General features: G+C 37.7%; 1 pseudogene; it reads right to left on the bottom strand.

Annotated features, from left to right (window-relative positions):
• The window catches only part of LOC114054431, a 60,317-nt pseudogene extending 46,789 nt beyond the window's left edge, over positions 1–13,528 (bottom strand).
• Between the last annotated feature and the right edge of the window lie 9,760 nt (positions 13,529–23,288).

The raw sequence follows: 23,288 nt of genomic DNA, 5'->3' as shown, positions 1-23,288 counted from the left end.
CTCTGATGTTTCATTTCACATCAATCAAACTGGCAAAAAAGGGGGGTTGTAGAAATAGTTCAAGCTGTGGGAAGATAGGTCTATTCATATACTGTTGGTAGAGTGATGGATTAGTCTAATTTCCTGGAAAACAATTTAGAATTACATGAGGAAAGTCACTAAATTGCTTATACATTTTGATCTGAAAATCCCATTTACTGGACTTCACAGAAATCAATGACAGAAAGGTCTCATATATACCAAAAGATTCATAGCAACACTTTTTGTAGTACCAAAAAACCCAGAAACAAAGTGGATGCCCACCAGTTGCAAGATGGCTGAACAAATTGTGGTTATGAATGTAATAGAACAGTAACGTGTTTCAGAGAAGGATTAATATGGGAAATTCAGAGAAATGCGAACATGCGGAGACTTCTGTGAACTGATATATGGGGAAGAAAGCAGAATTAAGAGTACAATATATAAATGACTACACTGATATAAATGAAAACAACACTTAGGACAATCAAACTCAGATCAAATGCAATGACTAATTTTGGTCCCAGAAGATGAATGATATAACACACTTTCTTCCTTTAGGTAGAGAGGCAGTAGGTTATAGGTGTGAAATTTTGCATGCCCTGTCATATAAGGATGCCCTGTCAAATTGCTTAACTGTTTTTTCCTCATTATAAGGGAGAGTTTTGTATTGGAAAATGAACTCTGATATGAAAAACACAAGCTGTCAGTAAAATATTTTAAAAAGAATGAATGAATCTCTCACGGTAGAATTTCAGAATCTCCCAAAGGTGATAGAAGATATTTGGGGACAGTGCCTGTTCAGCGCCCCTCAAATCCTATAATAAGAACTGATCCTTCTTTGCCTATTTATAAAGTCAAGCTTGCTGTGGTAGAGAATTGTTTCAGACAGTTTTGGTCCTAAGTATAACAGGAAAAAAATGTGCTTATGCTGCTTTTCCAACTTCCTTACTCATTCTTCTTTCTCCCACCCCTTTTCCTTAAATATCAGGTAGCCTTATGTTCCCCCCAAAATGACCATTTTCCTTCATTGGCCCATTCTGGCTACCCTCAACTGACTTGTCCAGGTTACAGCTTAGCTAAATTGAGAGAGGCTTATCACTGGGTTGATTGATGAATCTTTCATCCATAGCAACTGTACAAGGCTTTCAATATGGTCATAGAGAAATTGTGATCTGTATAGGTGGAACAAGTACCTTTGATGAAACCATAGGTCATTGAGAGGTAGCATATTGTCATGGTAAGGGGAATGGAATCAGGACAGACCTAGGTTTCTACCCTACCTCAGACTCCAACTATGGAACTATGGGCAAATGACTTAATGTCTGAGTGTCTTTCCTTATCTATAAAATGGGAATATCTAGGTCCCATTATGGAGCAAGCCCATGTAAGCACAGCCTTATAGAGAATTGCATATACAGGAAGGCAAGATTAGATATAGATAGAGAACTTGGGTTCAACGTATAACCTTGAGCAAATCACTTAACCTCCTTGAGATTAAGTTTTCTCATCTCTAAAATTGGGGCAACTAGGTGGCACAGTGGAGAGAGCTTGGGCCCTGGAGATCAGGAGGACCCGAGTTTAAATCGGGCCTCAGACACATAACACTTACTAGCTGTGTGACTCTGGGCCAATCACTTAACCCCAATTGCCTCACCAAAAATAAAAATAAATAAATAAAATAAGAAAGTTGTATTAGATGGTCTCTACAACCCCTTCTAGCTCTAGGCAAATTATCTTATGAGCCTAAAATCAGGTGTTAAACTTCCTTATTTTCATAAGACTAAAGAACTGCAAATGTTGAGGTTGTTTAGCTATGTCTTACTCTGCATGACCCCATTTGGTGTTTTCTTGGCAAAGACACTGGAGTTGCCGTTTCCTTCTCTGGCTCATTTTACAGATGAGGAAACTGAGGCAAACAGGGTTAAGTGACTTGCCCAGGATCACACAGCTAGTAAGTATCTAAGGTCTGATTTGAACTCAGGTGTTCCTGACTCCAGGCCCAGTCCTTTATCCATTGAGCCACCCAGCTGCTTCTGAATGATGTTAGCCCCTTCTAAATTTGGTGCCCTTAGAGAAAGTACAGGTACGTCCACCCTAGTTACAATTTGTGAGTGTGCTAAGCAATTCTATAGAACTAAAGATAAATTCTATTTGGTCCTTGTGGGTCTTCAATCCAACAAATCAAATTATCTTCTCAGATCTGGTAGGGGGAAATGAATTTTCTGCTGAAGTTAATACCATATGCTACCAATTACAGCACACAGTTATATGTCTTTGGTAACAATTTTTTAAAAGTCTAAAACAAGAAATTTAGGATGATTACTAAAGAAGGCACAGTTGTGCCTGGAAGCCCACAGATAACACATTGCTTTTCTCAAAGACCTTTAGCTTGATTTTGCACGCTGTGTGAGAGCAGAAGGATCTAAAAGAATTTGGGGACTTTGGCTGGAATTTCCCTAACCTTAGGAAGCTATGCCCCAGGCAATGTCAGCGCTGCCAGCTGGGGAATTAATTCTGAGCTACTTTAAAGTTTGCCGATTGTTTAGTTTGGCAAGAGCTAGGAAATTGAAGCTCTCACAAACTGGGGGTCCAGGGCTCCCCAAACAGCTATTGTGGATTAATTCTAGTACCATGAGAGGAGAAATGTAGGCTTGACAACAGTTAACCTAGAAAGCCACCAGTGACTTGGAGTTTGGTGACATTTTATCTGATGATTTTGCTACTTCAGAATCTGGGGGAGGGGAAAGTTGTTTATTTGTTTTAACATTAGTCACATAAATGAATTGATTTTTTGAGAGTCAGGCTTCATCCTGATTCAAGAGGGGGAAAGATTGGTATCAGGCTCAACTGGAAATGAGAGGCTAGCTTCATTCAAAAGGGCAGCCCCTTCACAGCACCCGATGCTGGCCTCCACCCTGTTTGGTCAGTTCACACACCCAAAGGAATGTGTCACTGAAAAACTCTTAGAATGTCAGGAAATCAAGCTTGAGGGTGAAGAGAGATGGTCAAATGATTTCAATTCCTTCCCTCCGAGAAGCAATTCCTCACCCCATGTGGAATGTTCAGAGGAATTTGCTCTTTCATTTCCAGGAAATGGCTTCCCTATCTCCCATGTACTATCTTAAATGCCAAATGGATGGACAGAGAAACAAAAGCCAATAAGAGAGAGGCCCAGCTAACAAATCCTGTGCCAGTGTTTGACCACAGTGTGCAATGAAGTCATTCCACGCAAACTTGTTCTGCAGCAAGATTCAAGGGGATAAAATATTTTCATTGGCTTAGAAAACAGAAAAAGTCAGGAGGACCTGAGCTCCAATCCGACCTCAGACCAAACACTTGACACTTACTTTCTGTGTGACCCTGGGCAAGTCACTTAACCCCAATTGCCTAAAAATAAAATAAAATAAAAAAAAGAAAACAGAAAAAAACCAAATTCTCTTCACAGACCAAAAGAGATGTTCAGTATTAATCAATCAATAGATCAAAATTTGTTAAGTGACTACTATGTGCCAGGCACTATGCTAAATACTGAAGATACAAAAATAGGCAAAAATCCTTACCTCAAGGAGCTTAAAATCTAAATGAGGGAAATAACATATGACTAAATATATACAAAGTAAGCTCTATATAGGATAAAGAGTAAATAATAAACAGAAGGAAGGCACTAGAATTAAGAGGGGTTGAAGAAGGCTTCCTGCAGAAGGTGGGATTTTAATTGGGAATTAAAGGAAGCCAGGGAGGTCGGTAGTCAGAATGGAGGAGGGGGAGCATTCCAGGCTTGGGAGACAGTCAGAGAAAATGCCTGGAGCCAAGAGATGGAGTGTCTTCTTTATGGAACAGCCAGGAGGCCAGTGTCACTGAATCAAAGAGTACAGGGCAGAAAGTAAGGTATAAAAAATCCGGAAAGGTAAGAGAGGGCTAGGTTATGAAGGGCTTTGAAGACCGAACAGAACATTTGGCATTTGCTCCCAGAGATAATAGGGAGCCACTGGAAGTTATTGATTGGGGGAGGTAGGGAAGGGGCATGATCAGACCTGTGTTTTAGGAAAATGACTTCGATGACTAAATGGAGAATGGCTTGGAGTGGGAAAAGACTTGAAATAGGCAGACTCACCAGCAGGTTATTGCAATAGTGAGGTGATGCGGGCCTGCACTAGAGTAGTGTCAGTGATAGAGGAGAGAAGATGGCATATTCAAGAGATGTTGCAAAGGTAGAATTGGCAGTCCTTGACAACAGATTGGATGTAGGTGAGTGAGAGATAGTGAGAGTCCAGGATGACCCCTAGATTTCGAGGGACTGGAAGAATGGTGTTGCCTGCTACAGTAATAAGGAAAGTAGGAAGTGGGGAGGTTTTAGGGAGAAAGATAATGAGATCTGTTTGGGGCATATTTAGTTAAAAATGTCTACTGAACATCCAGTTTGAGATGTCTGAAAGGCAGTTGGAGATGGGAGATTGGAGGTGAGTAGAGAGATTGAAGCAGGAAAGGTAGATTTGGGAATCATCAGCATAGAAATGGTAATTTAATCCATAGGAAATGATGAGATCACCAAGTGAAGGGATATAGAGGGAGAAGAGAAGAGAAGAGAAGAGAAGAGAAGAGAAGAGAAGAGAAGAGAAGAGAAGAGAAGAGAAGAGAAGAGAAGAGAAGAGAAGAGGAGAGAAGAGGAGAGAATGGAAGGGGAGGGAAGGGGAGGGGAGGGGAGGGGAGGGGAGCGGAGGGAGGGAGCCCTGAGACATCTACAATTAGAGGGCATGATCTGGAGGAGGATGTATCAAAGGAGACAGAGAAGAAGCAGAGAAGTAGGAGGAAAACCAGGAGAGGATGGTGTCCCTAAAATCTAGAGAGAAGAGAGTATCAAGAAAGAGAAAGTGATTAGCCATGTTAAAGGCTGCAGAGAGGTCAAGGGGGATGCAGACTGAGAAAAGGCTATTTGATTTGGCAACTAAGATCATTAGTAACTTTGGAGAGAGCAATTTTGATGGAATGATGAGGTCAAAAGTCAGATTATAAGTTAAGAAGAGAGTGAAAGGAGAGAAAGTGGAGATAGCTATTCTAGATTGTCTTTTGAGGATTTTAGCTACAAAGGGCAGAAGAAATATAGGACAATGGGGGCAGCTAGGTGGTACAGTGGATAGAGCCTAGGAATCAGGAGGACCTGAGTTCAAATGTGACCTCAGACACTTACTAGCTGTGTGACTGTGGGCTAGTCATCCAACCCTGATTGCCTCCAGAGAGAGAGAGAGAGAGAGAGAGAGAGAGAGAGAGAGAGACAATAGTTAGCAGGGATAGAAGAGTCCAGAGAGGGGTTTTTTGAGGATAAAGGAGACATAGGCATGTTTGTAGGCAGTAGGAAATGAGCCAGTAGAGAGGGAGAGACTTAAAATAAGTGAAATAATAGGGATGACAGAGGAGACAATCTGTTGGAGAAGACAAGATGGAATGGGATTACTTGAACAAGTGGAGGGGTTAACCTTTGTAAGGAGTAAGGCCACTTTATCATGTGAGACATATGAGACAGAAGGCACCTGAGTGATAAAAGAAGAGGAAGAGTGGAGAAGAGAGAGCTCACAGGGAATGGTCTCATTTTTTTCTGTAAAATGTAAGTCAAGGTTCTCAGTTGAGAGAGTTGGGAGAGGGGGAGCCATAGGCAGTATGAAATGTTCAGTTCATAGTTCTCCTGCAGAACAGAACAATGAGCTGACCATTAGAAAAATCACTTCTCTGGTACACTCTCACACTCTTCAAAAGTTCTTACCTGGTTAAAGACTAAAGGGTATTAAATATTTCCAAATATTTTCTAATCTTCCTTAATATTAAGGTAAATTGTAGGCACCATAATTTATAAAATTCTTCCAGGGAGTTAGATGAAAGTTCAGTACTTAGTTTTTCTAAGGGTTATAACTAATAACTTGAGAAAGAACTGGAATCTCTCTCAGTCAATATTTATGGAGCACCTGAAATTATAGATACTATCTTTCCCAAATCTCAGATCAGAATTCAAAATCTGACATTCCTTTTGTAAAATCTCCTTAAGAGTCCACTTTCTTTTCTTGAAATCTGGTCCATCCAAGGAAATCATCATCAACAAATAATCATCAAGGGCTGACTATATGCAAGGACCTGTGCTAAATGCTGGGGAAACAAAGAAATGCAAAAAAACATGGTCTCTGCCCTTAAAAGGGAAGGGCATTGTAGTGGGGAAAAACATACAAACAACTGTGTATACACAAGATAAATGCAGGGTAAATGGTAGGTAATCTCAGAGGAAGGGCACCAGCATTGGGGGTGGGGGTCTGAGAGAAAGGTACTGGGAAAATCCTCTTGTAGAAGGTAGGAGTCCTGAAGGAAGCCAGGAAGCAAAAGCATTTCCATTCCAGGCATGGGGAGCAGACAGTAAAAATGGAGCAAGGGGAAGGAGTGTTATGGTTGATGAAGAACAAGGCCAGTGCCGCCGGATTGCAGAGTACATGATAGGGAGCAAAGTGTGAAAAAATAGGAAAAACAAGAAGAGGCTAGCTTGTGAAGGGCTTTAAAAGCCAAATAGAGAATTTTATATTTGATCCTGGAGGGAGCAGGAAGCCATTTGAGTTTATTGAATAGGGAGGTGACATGGTCAGACCTGTAAGTTAGGAAGATCACATCGAAACGTAAATATAGGATAGACCAGAGTAGGGAGAGACTTGAAGTGAGTAGCCCAGCCAGCAGGCTCCAAAATAATAATAGTAGCTAGCATTTGCATAGAGCTTTAAGGTTTGCAACGTGCTTTACCTACATTACCCATTGGACCTCTTCCCCTTTTTCCTCTATCAAAACTCTCATTCTTGGCGATGTATTAAGAGTTTGGAGTTAGAAGCCAAGAGTTCAAATCCTGGCTCTATTACTTCCTGTATTACCTTGGGATAAATCACTTAACCTATCTGGGCCTTAGTTTCTCAATCTGTAAAAATGAATGGATTGACATGGATGACTTCTATTCTCTTCCAACTCTAAATCTATTATCCTAAAGGGATAATTAGTCTGATTCTACTAGGAAAGTTATTTACACAAAAGTCTCAGAGATTGACTAGCTACTAGGTAAAATAGAGCAGCTTGTTGAACCAAATACATATCTCGTTGATGGAATTTGTTGCTAATGTTTTTTGAGTAGATATCCCTACTGCGCTCCCTTTGATTTGTCCTCCACCCTTTGACAGAGTAGTCTGAATTGTTGGATCACATATTTAGAACTAGAAGTGAGCTTAGAGAATTAATCTAAGTGTCCCATTTATTCTACAGATCAGAAGACTGATGCAGTATGGCACACTGGAAAGAGCATTGGGTTTGAATGTAGAGGACTCAAGTTCAAATCTACCTCTTACTCTCTCTAAGGGAATTCATTTAACTTTCTTGGGCTTCAGGGTCTCCATTTATAACACTAAGGAGTTCAACTCAATGACCACTAAATCCCTCCCAGTTCTAAATCTATGAGCCTATGAGATCCGGAATTGATATGTCTAAGGTCATGTAGTTAGCAAATGGCAGAGCCACCCAGGTCCTCTGACTCTAAATTCACCCTTTAAACTTATTTCATACAGCAATGTCTTGAGTTCTGGGTTAGGCTCAGAAACAGGCAAATTTAAGGAAACTTTTTGGAGGTCTGGTTCAACATTTTATCATGATGTTTCGGAGTTAGGCAGACATACTCTTTGGAAGACTAATCTGAACTGCATGTCTCACATTGTTTTCAGACCAGAGAACTTCATCTTTTTTTCTTTAAATTATTTTTTAAAATTTAATTTAATTTTTTCCAATGAATAAAAATCTACTTTCTCTATTTCCCACCTCTACCAATGAATTAAAAAAAAAAGAAAAAAAAAGCCCTTTGTAACACATATGTACAACCAAGCAATATAAATGACTGAATTGGCCATGTCCAAATATGCATACATATGTACATTATCTATCTATCTATCTAACTATCTATCTATCTATCTTTCTAAATTCTGCACCTCTCAACAGCAGAAAGGATTTCTCTTGGTCCTTATGAGAATATCAATTCAGTTGTAATCTTTACATACTTATATACTTTTGGTGGAGCTGTGTCCTACTACCCTGGAAAGCAATGTGACATTACGCTTTAAAAAAGCAACTAAAATGTCCATACCCGTTGATCCAGATATCTCATCGCTATGCATATACTCCAAGGAGGTCAAAGACAAAAAGATCCTCTATATGCCAATTTATTCATTGCAGCACTTTTTGTGGAAGGATGTACTAGGCCCAGGAGTACTGGGCTTAGGGTCAGGAATACCTGAGTTCAAATCCAACCCCAGACACACCCTGGATAAGTCACTTAATCTGTTTTCCTCAGTTTCCTCAAATGTTAAATAAGGATAATAATAGCACCTACTTTATGGTGTTAATTGTGCAGATCAGATGAGATATTTGTAAAGTGCTTAGCACAGTGAATATTAGGTACTAATTAAATGCTTAGTTTTTTTTAATCTTCTCCTAAATTCCCTCTCCCAACAAAAAAAGAAAAACACAATCCTTGAAACAAATAAGCACAGTCAAGCAAAATGAATACTCATATTTGCCATATACAAAAATATATTTCTGTTTCTGGACCTTGAGTCTATCACTCCACTTTTACAGATAGGTAGCATGCTTCCTTATCAGTCCTCTGGAGTTATGTCTGGTTATTAACTACAGTTCTTAAATCTTTTAAAGTTCTTCTTTCCAATGTTTTTGTTATTGTATAAATTGTTCTGGTCCACTCCATGTTGCACCAATTAATATGTCTTTCAAGGTTTCTCTGAAACCATCCCTTTTATAATTTTTTGGCACATTTCCTTTACATTCACATACCATAATTAGTTTAGCAGTTTCCAATGAATGGGTACCTTTTTTGTTTCCAGTTTTTTGCTACAACCAAAAAGAACTGCTATCGATATTTTCATACATATGAGTCCTTTTCCTATTTCTTTGATCTCTTTAGGTTATGGTCATGGTAGTGGTATCACTGTGTCAAAGTGTATGTACAGTTTTTTAGACATAATTCCAAACTGCTTTCCAGAATGTTTAGACCCGCTCACAGTTTCTTTATATAGATTTTAGATATCACACCTTTATCAGGGGAATTTGGTGTGAAGATTTTTTCACAGTTAATTGTTTCCCTTAGAATTTAAACTGCATTGATTTTGTTTGTGTAAAAACTTTTCAATTTTAAATAATCAAAATTATCCATTTAATCTTCTATGTTCCTCTCCGTTTCTTGTCTGGTCAAGAACTCTTCCCCTATATGTAGTTGTGAAAGGTATTTATATCTAGGTCATGTATCCATTTGGAGATTATTTTGGTATATGGTGTGAGCTCTTGATCTAACCCTGGTTTCTGCCAGACTACTTTAGAGTTGTCCCAGCAGTTTTTGTCAAATAGTGAGTTTGTATCCCAGTACTCACTGTCTTTGTGTTTATCAAATTGTAGCAGAAAGAAGTTAGCAGAAAGGAAGAAGTCAAGAAAGGCTGAGGTTAAGACTTTTGAATCCCCTCCTACCCCCTAGTTCTAGTTTGAGGTCCCTAGCCACAGCTAATCAATAGCTATAGAGGGTATACTATGTTCCACAGTCTCTCCAAAGCACCTCTTTCATGACTCTCCCAGAAGCAGAGTGGGAGCCTCTTCCATGTGGGAAATGGCATCATCAGTACTCTGCACATACTTGAAGGGACTGGGCTCATTGACCAGTTCCTGTTATAATGGCTGAGGTGAATTCAAAAGGTCTAGCTGTGCCGAACCTCAGCCTTTCTGTAGTAGGTGGAGAAAGACCCCACAGAGACTTCTGGTGCATACAGTGACCAGTCTGCTTAGAGATAATGAGATTAGCTCATGAGAGGCTAGGGCAAAGGTCTAAGTTCCACGTGGCTTCTTTTCTCTGTAAAGCTAAAAGAAAAACAACAACAAAAAACAACTTTAAAATACAAGTTGAAAATATAATTTACAAATGGCCCAAGCCTACAGGCAGTTGGTTGATTGCCAAACCAGAATGGTGTTCCCACAGCCGTTGGAACTTGGTGTAATCAAATAGCCACAGGTTTCCCTTCCCCCTATCATAGTCTGTACAGCAAAAAGACAAACTCAGGGTGCCTTAAAATTATCTTATCTTAATATAGCAAACCACTGTTAAAAGTGTAAATAACCTGTAAGCAAAATGTTTAGATAGCAAAGCAACCCTTAATAATCAACCTTGGAGCCCATTGCTGGAGGCAATAAAACAGAAGGGGGGAAAAGAGTGGAATCACTTCATCATTGTTCTCTGGACTATTTTAATAATCTGAACTTTGGGCTAGTGAAATAAAAAGGCTCCAGCCCGCTCCGAGGCTTAGAGACAGATTCCTGGGAAAAGTCATACATTTACTGCCACCAATACCTAGGTCCTTGTCACTGCCTCCTCTAACACTACCCTGCATTGTCTCTGTCTCTGTCTGTCTTTTTCTATCTTTGTCCCTGTCTCTCTCTGTCTCTGTCACACACACACACACACACACACACACACACACCCCTGTTGTCTGTCTCCCTGATCCCACATTAAGAATCTTCCCACCTACCAATTCCCAGGACCTTTATTAACTTAGGCCTCCTCTGAGGCAGTCATTCCATCTTTGCCAAACAAACTGTTACAAAACCCTGTTATTATCTTCATTTGCTTCTGTATGTTGAGTACCTTCATCTGGTTTATTGATTGAGTTTTCTATTTTATAGCCAGTACTAAATAGCTTATAAAAGTGTGTAAAAGGTCAAGAAAGAAAGGTAAGGCCCTGGAAAATGAATTGACTTAGGATGAGAAATGCCTCATAGCTAGTTAAGGTCATCGCTTTCCCCTACATCTTGAAGGGATTTGGGTGTTAATGATAAGAACATTTCTTGATTATTTCAGGTCACTTGTGACCAGTAGGGCAGAATCCTTAAAGGGAGTAGTCAAAGAAGGATTGAATGGTTTTAAGAGAATGATCCTCCAGGGCTGCGCCCACAAAATATTCTGTGTTGGAGAGACATGTATGAGAGCGTGGGGAGTCTGTCACTTTGGACATTTCTTTGCGCAAGTAAGACAGTACTTGGATTAGAATAGTGCTAAATTTTTAAAAAATATTTCTGATAATCTTGTGATTACAGTAGTCACATCTTTTTCTTCAATAAGGAATACATTTTTTCCTCTGAGTACTATTTTAGCAGTATCACAGAAATTTTGGTATGTTGTCTCATTATAATTTACTTTCACATAATTCTTTATCTTTTCTATGATTTGTTTTCTGACCCAATATTTAGCCCAGTACTTGGCACATAGTAGGCACTTAATAAATGTTAACTAGCTAACATGCTCATTATTTCAGGATGTCATTATTAAGCCTCCATTTAGGCCTGTGTCTTTTGTTTGTGCTCCTTGAATTGATTGCTGTTTTATTTCATTATGGTCTATAAATGATAAATGTAGTATTTCTTCTTTTTTATATTTGTCTCTGTGTCCTAATATATAGTTCATTTTTATAAAAGTATCATGTGATGCTAAGAAATATATATATTCTCTAGTGGCCTGTTTAGAAGGTACCATAAATCTTCTAGACCTAAATTTGTTCAATTCTATTTTTCAGTTTTATCTTTTTGTTAGATTGTCCAACTCTGAGAGGGCTATTAAAATGTTCTACTTTTGTTGTGCCACTATCTACGACTTTTTGAAATTCAGTTAATTTTTCCTTCATGAATTTAGATGCTGTGGCACTTGGATCATAAAAGTTTACCATTGATATTGGTGTGGTATCTATGGTTACCTTCAGCATAATGTAATTTTCTAATTTATCTCTGCTTATCTTGTGAACTTTTATTTATGCTTTGTGTAGTGTGATAGCAACTGTTGCTTCTTTAGAGTCATCTGATGAATGCAGAGTAAATTGATCTAGCCTCTCATTTTTTTAAAAGGTATAATGTTAACTTTATTTCACCATCTATAGTCATTTAAGACTCAATTAGGGCAAAATATAAAAAGATATGCATTTTTTAACATCAGTTTTGTCCTGCCAAATAAGAGTAGAAAAATCTAGAGCATTATAAGCATAGCTTATACAAACATTGATAACAATAGCATTTAAATCAATGGAAGGTTTTCAAAGAAGTAACTATCTAAGTAATTTTCTATGACAAAATTAGTTACAGTCATTGTTATAACTGGTAGGATTCCTAGTATCAATATATTTTTAGCTACTCAGGATCAAAACCAAAATTTAAAAACAAAAAAATCTCAATACTTGGACCTCTTTTGGTATAGTTTATATTTATCACCTCGTTATTAAAAAGTTTACTAAAGCTACAACAACAACAGTTAACATTTATATAGCACTTACTATATGCCAGGCACTGTGCACTTTATGACTATTATACATTTGATCCTTACAATAACCCTACAAGGTAGGTGCTATTATTACATCCACTTTACAGATGAGGAAACTGAGGCAAACAGAGGTTAAGTGACTTCTCCAGGGTTACACAGCTGTTAAATGTTTGATGCTGGATTTGAACTGAGGTCTTCTTCACTCCAGGTCTAGAGAGTTATCCATTGCTCCAGGACCCACTATTTTAGCATCTGTCTCTTCCTATATTCTCAATCTACTGATCAATATTGTTCCATACTAATCTATTTTTTAGGATGTAGCACTAAATTCTCCAAATCACTAAAATTGATTTCACGATATCAGCCCTATGATAGGCCAAGAATGTATAGATAATGGAATCATTATGCATAATGCAATAGAATATTAGTTTTCCCATTTAAAGTTTAACCAATAAAATAAAATACACCAATTATAGTTAAATTATTTTAAGAGAGATCATATTTGAGGATCACACATACATTATTTTCTTCCCCTTGCCCTGTGTTCATTGATGGGAATTTTGTTGGTTACTATTCTATTTACTTTGTGGATGGTAGTAGTAAAAGAACAAAGCTGAAACTCTTCAGAATCGACAATAGACTGTGGTCCCAACTTTTTCCATTTCTCAGGGACTATAAGTTCTTTGTGTCAATCAGTAGATCAAATGTACGAGCTCCTTCTAACAATGGCAGAAATGTTACTGTGGCCATAATTTGTCAGATCACTGAACTAATTTCAACTGGAATATATTTCACTCACTTCTCTCTTGGTGCATTATCATCTTTTTCAGTCTTGTTACGCTCAATATCAAACTGCCTTCTTTCAAGGACTTTGCACTTTCAATATCAGAAATCACCCCTACTAATTTCTGAATGGAACATTTGTACGACAAGTCTTTTAGTTGTTCCACTACATTATTCAAGCATTTTATGAGATTAGGATCTGTTGATATAAGCAGAGCCCATATTTCTGCACTTGTATAAAGGTTTCAGATGGGTATATACCACACTGACACAAAATACCATTGTGCTAAATGAGAACTTGATGACCATGGTGGCACTGCTACCCAAAGTGATGCCCTGATCCAAGGTGAAGTGCAGCTCCATGTTTAAGGTCAAGTTGAAGGGCACAGACCTGGGCATGCTCTAGCAATAACCCCACCACTTTCAAAAGTGACAGATCTTGTGTTCCACTATTCAGGGTGGGATAGGGCTCAGTATTCCAGTTATCTCTTATTTTTATCTTATGTTTATCTTGTCTTATTTCTTTAAATTTGTTTTTATTTAATTTAGTTATCTAATTCTTCTAAAATATATTTTTTTCTTTTGTGGTTATTTTGATCAGAATTTCTCTATCTGCCTCTTCTGAAACCTCATTTGATCCTACCATCCCTGTTGATGTTGTTCAGTTGTATCTGACTTTTTGTGTCCCCATTTGGGATTTTCTTGGCTAAGATACTGGAGTGGTTTGCCATTTCCTTCTTGTTTTACAGATGATGAAACTCAGGCAAACAAAGTTAAATGACTTTCCCAGGGTCACACAATGAGTATCTGAAGTTAGATTTGAACTCAGGTTTTCCTAATTCCAGGCCCGACACTCTCTCTGCTGCACCACCTAGCTGCCTCATCAACCTCAACTGCTGTCTAATCTTTCTCCTCTCTTTTGTGGGTAAACTTCTTATCTATTATTCTTATCTTGTTATCTATTACAGGTGCTTCTACTTCCTCTCCTCTCACTCTCTTCTGGATCTATGCACTCTATCTTTCAATCTCATCAACTGAACTGCTTTCTCTGTGACCTATTTAATTGACAGATCTAATGACCTCTTCCCAATCCTCATCATTTTTGCCTCCTCTTCATCCTTTTCTTCTAGTTACTCTCCAGGTTTTTGAGACATTGATCTTTTCTGGTTCTGTCCTACTTGTATGAACATTTTTTTAGTTAACTAGTTTTGCTAACTTTCTCTCGGTCATTTCCTTTAACTGTGGTGTCCCTCAACAGCCTGACTAGACCGTCTCTTCTCCCTCTATATACTATATCTCTTGGTGGTCTTCTTAGCTCCCATGGGCTCAAGATCATCTCTATAAAGATGGTTCTCAGATCTTTTCACTCAGCCCTGATCTCTCTTCTGACTCCCATTCTTGTGACATCAGCTACTTCTTGACCTAACGTCTCATAGAAGTTTCATACTCACCATCATCAGAACAGATCTCATTAGCTTTTCCCCCAAATGCTTCCCACTAATTAACTTCCCTATTACCATCAAGCACAGTACGATTCTTCCAGTCACCCAAGCTCATAACTTCAGTGTTGTTATGGACTCCTCAAACTCACTCAGCCTAAATGTACGATCTGTTGCTGTCTTGTTTTTTCTGCCTTCACGTCCCCTCTTCGCTCTAATCACACAGTCACCACCATGATGCAGGTCCTCATCACCTCATGCTGACACTATTGCAAAAGCCCTCTGCTCGGTCTCCTTGCCTTAAGCTTCTCCCCACTCCAATTCATCGTCCACTTAAGTTTCAATATGATCTTCCCTAAGCCCAAGTTTGTCCACGTTACCCCTGCCCTTTCCAACACTCCACAAACTCCAGTGGCTCCCTATTACTTCTAGGAGAAATGCTACAATCTTCAGTTTGGCTTTTGAAACCCTTGACAATCTGGGGCCCCTTCCTACCTTTCTAGCCTTCTTACACTTTACTCCCCTCCACATATTCTAAGATCTAGCAACACTGGTCTTCTTTTCTGTTCCTTGCAAAACATCACTGCTTTTCACTCTCCCCCATACCTAGAATATTCCCCCTCTTCACCTCTGCCTCCTAGCTCCCCTGGTTTTCTTCCTTCCTTTCCTTCCCCACTGCCCAGCTCCACTGTTAGTGTCATCCTTCTGATATTACCTCTCATTTACCCTGAATATATTTTGTATGCACACAGTTGTCTACACAGTTTGTATGAATACCATTGTTTTCTTCATTAGAATGTGAGTCCCTTTAATGCAGAAATTCTTCTTTACCTTTTTTTTTTGAATCTCCAGTGTTTGCATAATATTGGTACATAACTGCTAGATTTTGTTGTCAATATACAGAAAGGCTGATGATTTGTGTGGTCTTTTTTATAGTCTGATATTTTGCTGAAGTTCTTACTTATTTCAATTAGCTTTTAGTTGACTTTTTAGTGCTATGTAGATCATCATCTCATCTGGAAAAAGTGAAAGTTTTGTTTCTACCTTGTGCTATGTTTATTTCCTTGATATATTTTTCTTATCTCATTGCTCTAGCTAGCATTTCTAGTACCATGTTAAAAAATAATGATAGTAGTGGACATCCTTGCCTTACCCTATTATGTTTATAATTTTCCTAATAGTGAACCAACCTTGCATTCATTGTATAAATCCTACTTTGTCAAAGCATAGAATCTTTTTGAAGTACAATAGCTTTTTAGCTAATATTTTATTTAAAAATTGGAGATATTCTTTACAAATACTGTTTCAAAAAGGTTCTTTCTCTGATTTGTCCCTCCTTGGTTCAAGTTTCAAGACTATTTTTTTCAAAGTAGAATAGCTTCAGGGGTAGCTAGGTGGCACAGTGGATAGAGCACCGGCCCTGAAGTCAGGAGGACCTGAGTTCAAATCCAGCCTCAGACTAAACACTTGACACTTACTAGCAGTGTGACCCTGGGCAAGTCACATAACCCCAATTGCCTAAAAATAAAAAAAAAAAAACAAAGTAGAATAGCTTCTTTTCCTATTTTTGTCAACAGTTTATACAATATGAGAATTAATTATTAATGGAATGTTTCATATAATTCACTTGTAAATTCATTTGGTTTGGGGTTTATTTTTTCCTTTTAGGAGTTCATTTATGATTTGTTCAATTTCTTTTTCTGAGACTGGATTACGTAATTTAAAAATTTTTTGTTCTGTTGATCTGAATATTTGTATTATTTATAGTTATTCATTCATTTCATTTAACTTGTTAAATCTGTTGGCATGTAGTTGAGCAAATACTTTGTAATAATTTTATTTATTTTTTTTTACATTAAACAAGTATTAAGTTATCACTCATAATTACAAAGCCATTATGACTCTATCAGTTTTGGTTTATTATGCCTTTAAAAAAAAAGCCTGCAGAACTGTTCACTTCTTAGGTGTGTGTTTATTTGTTCACCCTTACAAAGCCATTAAATGCACTCTTTTTTAAAATAATGTAACATGGATGAAAGTGTAACCTGGCTGGATCATAAATGCTTTTCTCCTAGTGCACTCCTATATCCAAGGAAGTTTGTAGGAGTTAAGATTTTCTCCTTAACTCCAAATTGATAGTTTTATTTTCTTCTTAATTTACTGAAAGGACTTTATAATCTAGCTTTTAGGATGTTCCTTTATTAATTTTTTTCAATTAACAAGCATATGTTTTCTCTCTCTCCCACCACTATTGGGGAAAAAATGAAAAAAGAAAATCCTTGTAACAAACATGCAGTCAACCAAAAAAATTTTCATGTTGGTCATGTCCAAATGTCGCAGTCTTCATCTTGAGTCCATCACCCTTCCGTCAAGAGGTAGGTAGCATTCTTCCTCATCAGTTCTCTGGAATTATAGTTGGTCATTGATTTGAAAAGATTTAGATAAATCTTTTAAAGTTATTTGTCTTTATAATGTAGTTGTTACTGTTTGAAATGCTGACCTGGTTCTGCTCATTTAACTCTACATAAGTTCATACAAGTTTTTTCAGACTTCTCTAAAACTATCCCTTTTGTCATTGCTTACTGCATAATACTATTCCATTATTCTATGCCATCATTTTATGATGCTTGTATTTGTTTCAGTGACATGGATTGAAGAAAGACCTAGGTTGTTGTTTTGTTTTGTTTTGTTTTTAAAAAAATTTAATCCTTTTTGAAAAGGCAGTGATCCAGATTTGCCATAATAGAGCCGTATTGTTTGATCTATTGTGGACTTGCTATTAATTATGTGAGGTTTTTACACTTTTCCAATATACAAAAAGAGATACCAAAACCCGATATCCAGAGAGGTGAAGTTATTCACCTATGGTGACACAAGTAATAATTTAATATGTGAAGGTTTAAACCCAGATCAGGCTCTACGACCCTAAATCCATTTCTGTTTCATTATATCTTGAATGGTGGCAAGTGCATTCTTTGTTTCGTGGCTTCATATTCTAGTCTAAGATCTACATGATATTTAGCCACCCAATCACTTACTATCTTTCTGTGCTTTCTGTCAGGCCATTGTCAGTGTCAGACTGCGAGGGAACTTGCCTAAGACAATTTGATTTCTTCAGCCTTAGAAATTCATCAGAATTTTGTTTTCTGCATTTTTTTGTTATTTCTTCTTTTCCATTTTTGATAATGGAAATTTGGTTTTCCTCTATTTTTTAAATGAATCTAAAGAATGATTTGCCTACTTTCTTCGATTTTTTCCTCAAAAAAAAGCAAGCTCCAATTTTATTTATCAATTTAAAAATAAATTATTCTTCAATGATGTTTTAATTTTCATTTTTTAATCTCTTCTTTGGTTTTTAGAATTTCTAGTTTAGCTTTTTATTAGCATTCTAGTGACCTGTTCTTTGTCTTTTTTTGTTGATGAAATAATTTAGAGACATGTTTTCCCCTTAGGAGTGCTTTAAATACATCTCAAGAGTTTTGATATATCATCTAATTGTTGTCATTTTTTATTCAATTTTCTATCATTTCTATGATTTGTTCTTTGACACATGAATTCTTTAGGATTGTCACTTAGTATTCAATTAAATTTTAATACTTTATTCAAAAGCCCTTTACTAGATATTATTTTTATTTCACTGTGGCCAGTAAAAGATGTGTTTAATATTTCTGTTTTTCTACACTTGTTTACAAGGTTTCTTAGGGGCAATTCACATCTGAGAAATATGAATATATCCCTCTATTCATACTTATTAATTATCAGGGATCCATTATACTTATCTTTTCTAAAATTCTATTCAGGTTCTTATCTTCTTTCTTGATTATCTTTTTATTATATTTACCTTTTTGAAAAAGGTATGTTGAAGTCTCCAAATATAACAGTTTGAATATTTCTCTCTCTAAATTGATTTATTTTTCCTTTGAGTATTTAGATCCTGTGTCATCTGATGCATCTATATTAAATATTGATTTTAATTTATTGCCTATGGTATCACTGAGAATAATGCAATTTTCTTTTCCTCTCTTTTAATCATGTCTATTTTTACTGTTGCTTTGTCTGAGACTTGTATTGCTCCCCTTGCTTTTTTTTAATTCATCTGAAAAATAATAAAATTTATTCCAGTTCCTTATTTAACTTTGTGTGGATCTTTCTGTTTCAAGTATGTTTCTTATAAATAACATGTTGTTGGATTTTGGTTTCTAATCTATTCTGCTATTCTTTTTAATTTTTTAATTTTATAATTTTATACATTTACAATGTAATAGGAGATTGGTGAATAAAAATCTTGTCCTTATGAACATGCTCAGTGTGCTCTTCCTGATGCAATCCCCCACGTTGACTTTGGAGCACGCACAGGTGTCCTACGATTGTTTCTTCTCTGCTTACTGTGGGGTGAATAGGACCCTTGTGATTATCAGCTGAACTGGAACAGAGTGATCATATAAAAGGCATTAATTGGATAAATTTGTCTCTTTCTGTTTCCTCGGTGCATTAGAGTGAGGACAACAAAATAATGTAAACCGTTAGGTGGAGTCTCTCCTTCCCTGCTTAGTCACCATGTGGCTCAGAAATCGTTCATGTTCAAGCCCATAGCTCTTCCTGTTCATCCTTTTTTTTTTCCTCTTGGCAATTTGGGTTAAGTGACTTGCCAAGGGTCACACAGCTATTAAGTGTCAAGTGTTTGGTCTGAGGCCGGATTTGAACTCAGGTCCTCCTGACTTCAGAGCCAGTGCTCTCTCCACTGCCCCACCTAGCTGCCCCTCATCCTTCATTCTTGAAGAGGACCCATGACGTCAGGAGAGTGAAGTCTTGATTTGCCCATGAATTGGATTTAAGTGAGGCAGAGCTTAGCAAAATGGTCAGCCTCATTCTTTCCTCCAGTGGCATTGAAATCTACTGGCAAGACAAAAGTCAAGTCAACTGGCGATGGCTTGGGATGCAGTGGGTGACCTCATTAGTTCAAATCCGGCCTCAGACACTTAAAACTATGCCCTGGGCAAGTCACTTAATTTCACCTCAGTTTTTATGGCACTTATATCAATTCTGTCTCTATTATTTCTGTTCTTTCCTTTTCAATGCTGAAAGAGTATTGTGAGATTCTGAAGACTGGAGAATGAGAGGTCCAGTGACAGCCCAGAGGAGTGATCTGTGGGATCCAGCATAGCACGGGATGGAGATGGAAGCATGATGCCATTTTCCTTAAAGCAGGGGAGCAAATGGTCTGCGGGCTATGCTGTATTCAGAAGTTAATTTGGTATAATTGGAGCAAATGCCTTGTAGCTGCGGTTTACATTTGAGTCTGTTCTCCCCGGGGTCCAAGGTGTCATAAGGGAGAGTGTACCCACAGTAAGGGGAGTTGAAGATGTGTTTTTACTTCTGTTTTTGCTATATCTTCTCAGTCAAAATTCCTTTGTAAAAGCTAATTGATTTTAAATTGTTAAATGTTATTGGGGTCACTGGTCACTGGGTCAGTCCATGATATAAGGATGATAGTAACTGAAGCTGGCAATCAACACTGAGGAGAACATACCAGAATGGGATCCCAAACTTTTGGCATTAGAAAGAACCTTATGATCTCTTAGGGTTACCCCTAGAACCTTGAGAGGTTAATGAAGATTGGACTCCTTTGTGTAAATGATAGTTTGGATAAGGACCCCCCAGAGTAACTCTACATATAATGGGCTACAACAGTAATGATTGTTAATTGTGTATTTCTCTCCATTCTGTCCTCATACTTTTTCCTCTCCTTACCCCTGTCCCTTCTCTATAATTGTCTTCTCTTCTCCCAGAACACAATCACAGATTCTTGCTCTGTTTTTTCTTTCATTTTACTCATTCCTTCACAGCACACTCTTCAAAGTTGGAGTCTGGTTTGCATGTGATTAATCCCTCCCTTATTTTACCTTTCCTCTTAGGCTGCCCCTTCCCTCTCCCTGTTCCTGCCTGGAAAGTGAAGTTAATAGGCGGCCCATTCCCTACTCCCCTTCCTCCAAGTTTTTGTAATATTTTTCTCAAGCAATCCGGTTATGTGGAAACAGTAAATTCCTCCCACTTTCTTCCCTAGTATATTCCTTTGCCCCTCCCTATTCTTTATTCATTTAAGATCAAAGCAGAACAAAACCACCCATAGGTCATCTAGTTGTCTTATTTGACTCCTTCTATGATTCTTGAAGACATTAGTATTATGAAAGGAGACTTGTTTCTTCTTTCCCCATTTGACTATGAATACTTTATTGTAGACTCCTTTCTGATTATTCCAATGTACATTGGAATAATACATTGGAATAATGTATTTACCTTTCCAGGTTTCTCTTGACTCTTGTGTTTGCTTTTCAAAGATGTTATTCAACTCTGGCATTTTCATCAGGAATGGTTGGAATTCCTCTATTTTATTAAAGGTCCATTCTTTACCCCGTAGGATTATACTCAGCTGTGCTAGTAAGTTATTCTTGATTGTAAGTCTTTACCTTTTTTTTTTTCCTTTTTTGAGGCAATCAGGGTTAAGTCACTTGCCAAGGGTCACATAGCTAGTAAGTGTCCATATTTGAACTCAGGTCCACCTGACTTCAGGGCTGGTGCTCTATCCACTGCACCACCTAACTGCCCCCATAAGCCTTTATTTTTTGCCTTTGGTAAATTTTATTCTAAACTCCTGTTCTTTAAAGTGCTAGCTGCCAAGGCTTTTGTGATCCTCACTATAGTTGCTTGGTACTTCAACTTTTTCTTTCTGGTTACTTGCAGTATTTTTCCTTAATCCGGAAGCTTTGTGTTTTTGCTGACTTTTCTGGGATTTTTCATTTCAGGTTTCTTTTAAGAGGTGATTGGTAGATTCTTTCTATTTTCACTTTGGTTCTAATAGGTCTCAGCAATTTCCATTCATGATTTCTTAGAATATGGTATTCATGTTTTGTTTTGTTGGTCATATTTTTCTGGTAGTTGATTCTTAGGATCATCTATTTTTTCATCCTTTTGATTTCTTTTAATATTTCATGTTGTCTCATGGAGTCATTTATTTCTGTTTGGTCCATTCTTAATTCCAGGGAGTTTGTTACTTGTATAAGATTTTGCATATCTTGTACTAGCCTGTTTATTCTCCTTCTAACCCTTCCCTCTGGAGTTCTCATTTCATTTATAATATCACCCCCCACCCTTTTTAAATCTTGTTTCATTTCTTCCAGAAATTCTAATAGGCCATAAGGAAAAGCAATTCATACTCTCATCTAAGGCTCTGCCCATGGTCAATGTGGAGTCACTCTAGGCTTGTGTCCTGGATGTTCTTGGATGCATACAATTTCCTTATTGTTGATATTTTCTTCAGTTTATTCATATTTCAAGCTTTCTTTCCTGATTTGGGATTTTCTTTTTAATTGGGGGCAGACTTTTCTTGTTCCTGCATACTTAGGTGGAATGGTGGACCCCTGTATGTTCTCAATTTGTGTCATCTGAGGTCCTATTCCTGGCCCTCTCATGGCTGGTAACTGTCATGTACAAAGTCCCAGGCACACCTATATATCCAGGTTCAGAGGGGATGAGCTCTTCACAGTTATCAGGAATGGTCCAGTTTTGTCACTGCAGACTTTCAGAGCCCTTAGGCCCTGTGCACGGATTCCACCTTTTTTGGCTTTGCCAGCTGACCTCCTGGTCTGTTTTTCTGGGTACTTAAACACCCTGAGCCTACCTCACTGGAGCACTAGGTCTTCTGGCCAGGATGTGCTTGACTATTGTGGGACTCCCTGCCTGGAGCAGCTGTAGACTATGGCAGTTGGAAGACCTTGGAGGCTGGGCATCCCTTGCCCTGGATTCTCTGGTTGTCTCCCTTCCCTTAGTGTGGACAGGCTTTTGTTGACTCCTTTTACAGATGAAGATACCCCCTGAAGTTTCTTTCTTTATTTCCCGCTTATCACTGAGTCTGACGATCTTTTATTTTATTTTTTCTGGAGTATATGTGAAGGATCTGGGTTGCTCTGCTCCTGTTCTCCTCGCCATCTTCACTGGAAATGTGACACCTTACTTGCAAAAAGATGCAAGAACCTAAGCTAAACCATGGAAATGGATAAGTGTCTAGCCTGTTTTTTTAAGTTTTTAAAAATCAAATGTGTTAACATATATAAAGCATTTTGGAAATTTTAGAGAACTCCATGCATTAGAGTCTGTTATAAAAAGGCGGTACCTACTCTATCTGTACTTATTGATGGGGATACAAAGAAAGGCAAAAAAACAAACAAACAAACAAACAAAAACCTGTTCTCAAGGGATCCCTGCCCTACAATTCTCCAAGATCACAACCTATCTGGCTAATCTTTTGCAGTACACTTCAATGATTTCATTGTCAAGAAATGATAACAACAACAATAAAAAACAACTCCAAACCATTTAAATAGCATTTTTAAGGTTTGAAAAGCACTTTACATATGTGCTCTCATTTGATCTTTTTAACTCTGTGAGGTAGTTGCTATAGGTATTATTGGCCTCATCTTATGGATGATGAAACTGAGAGTCTGAGAGATTGTGACTTGCTCACGGTCATAGAACTAGTAAGTGTGAGAGGTGGGATTCAAATCCAGGTCTTCCTGACTCCAGATTTGGCACTCTTTCCATTATATGTCTAGCTATATTGAATATAAAAAAAATGTTGGCAGAAAGGATTTTTTTTAAAGGTAAAATGCTGAGCCAAATTTGGTTAC

The sequence above is a fragment of the Vombatus ursinus genome, unplaced genomic scaffold (assembly GCF_900497805.2).
Source record: "Vombatus ursinus unplaced genomic scaffold, bare-nosed wombat genome assembly UNPS02014813.1, whole genome shotgun sequence".
Lineage (NCBI taxonomy): Eukaryota > Metazoa > Chordata > Mammalia > Diprotodontia > Vombatidae > Vombatus > Vombatus ursinus.
The sequence above is the reverse complement of the archived record's forward strand: the minus strand, read 5'-3'. Positions and strand labels throughout refer to the sequence as shown.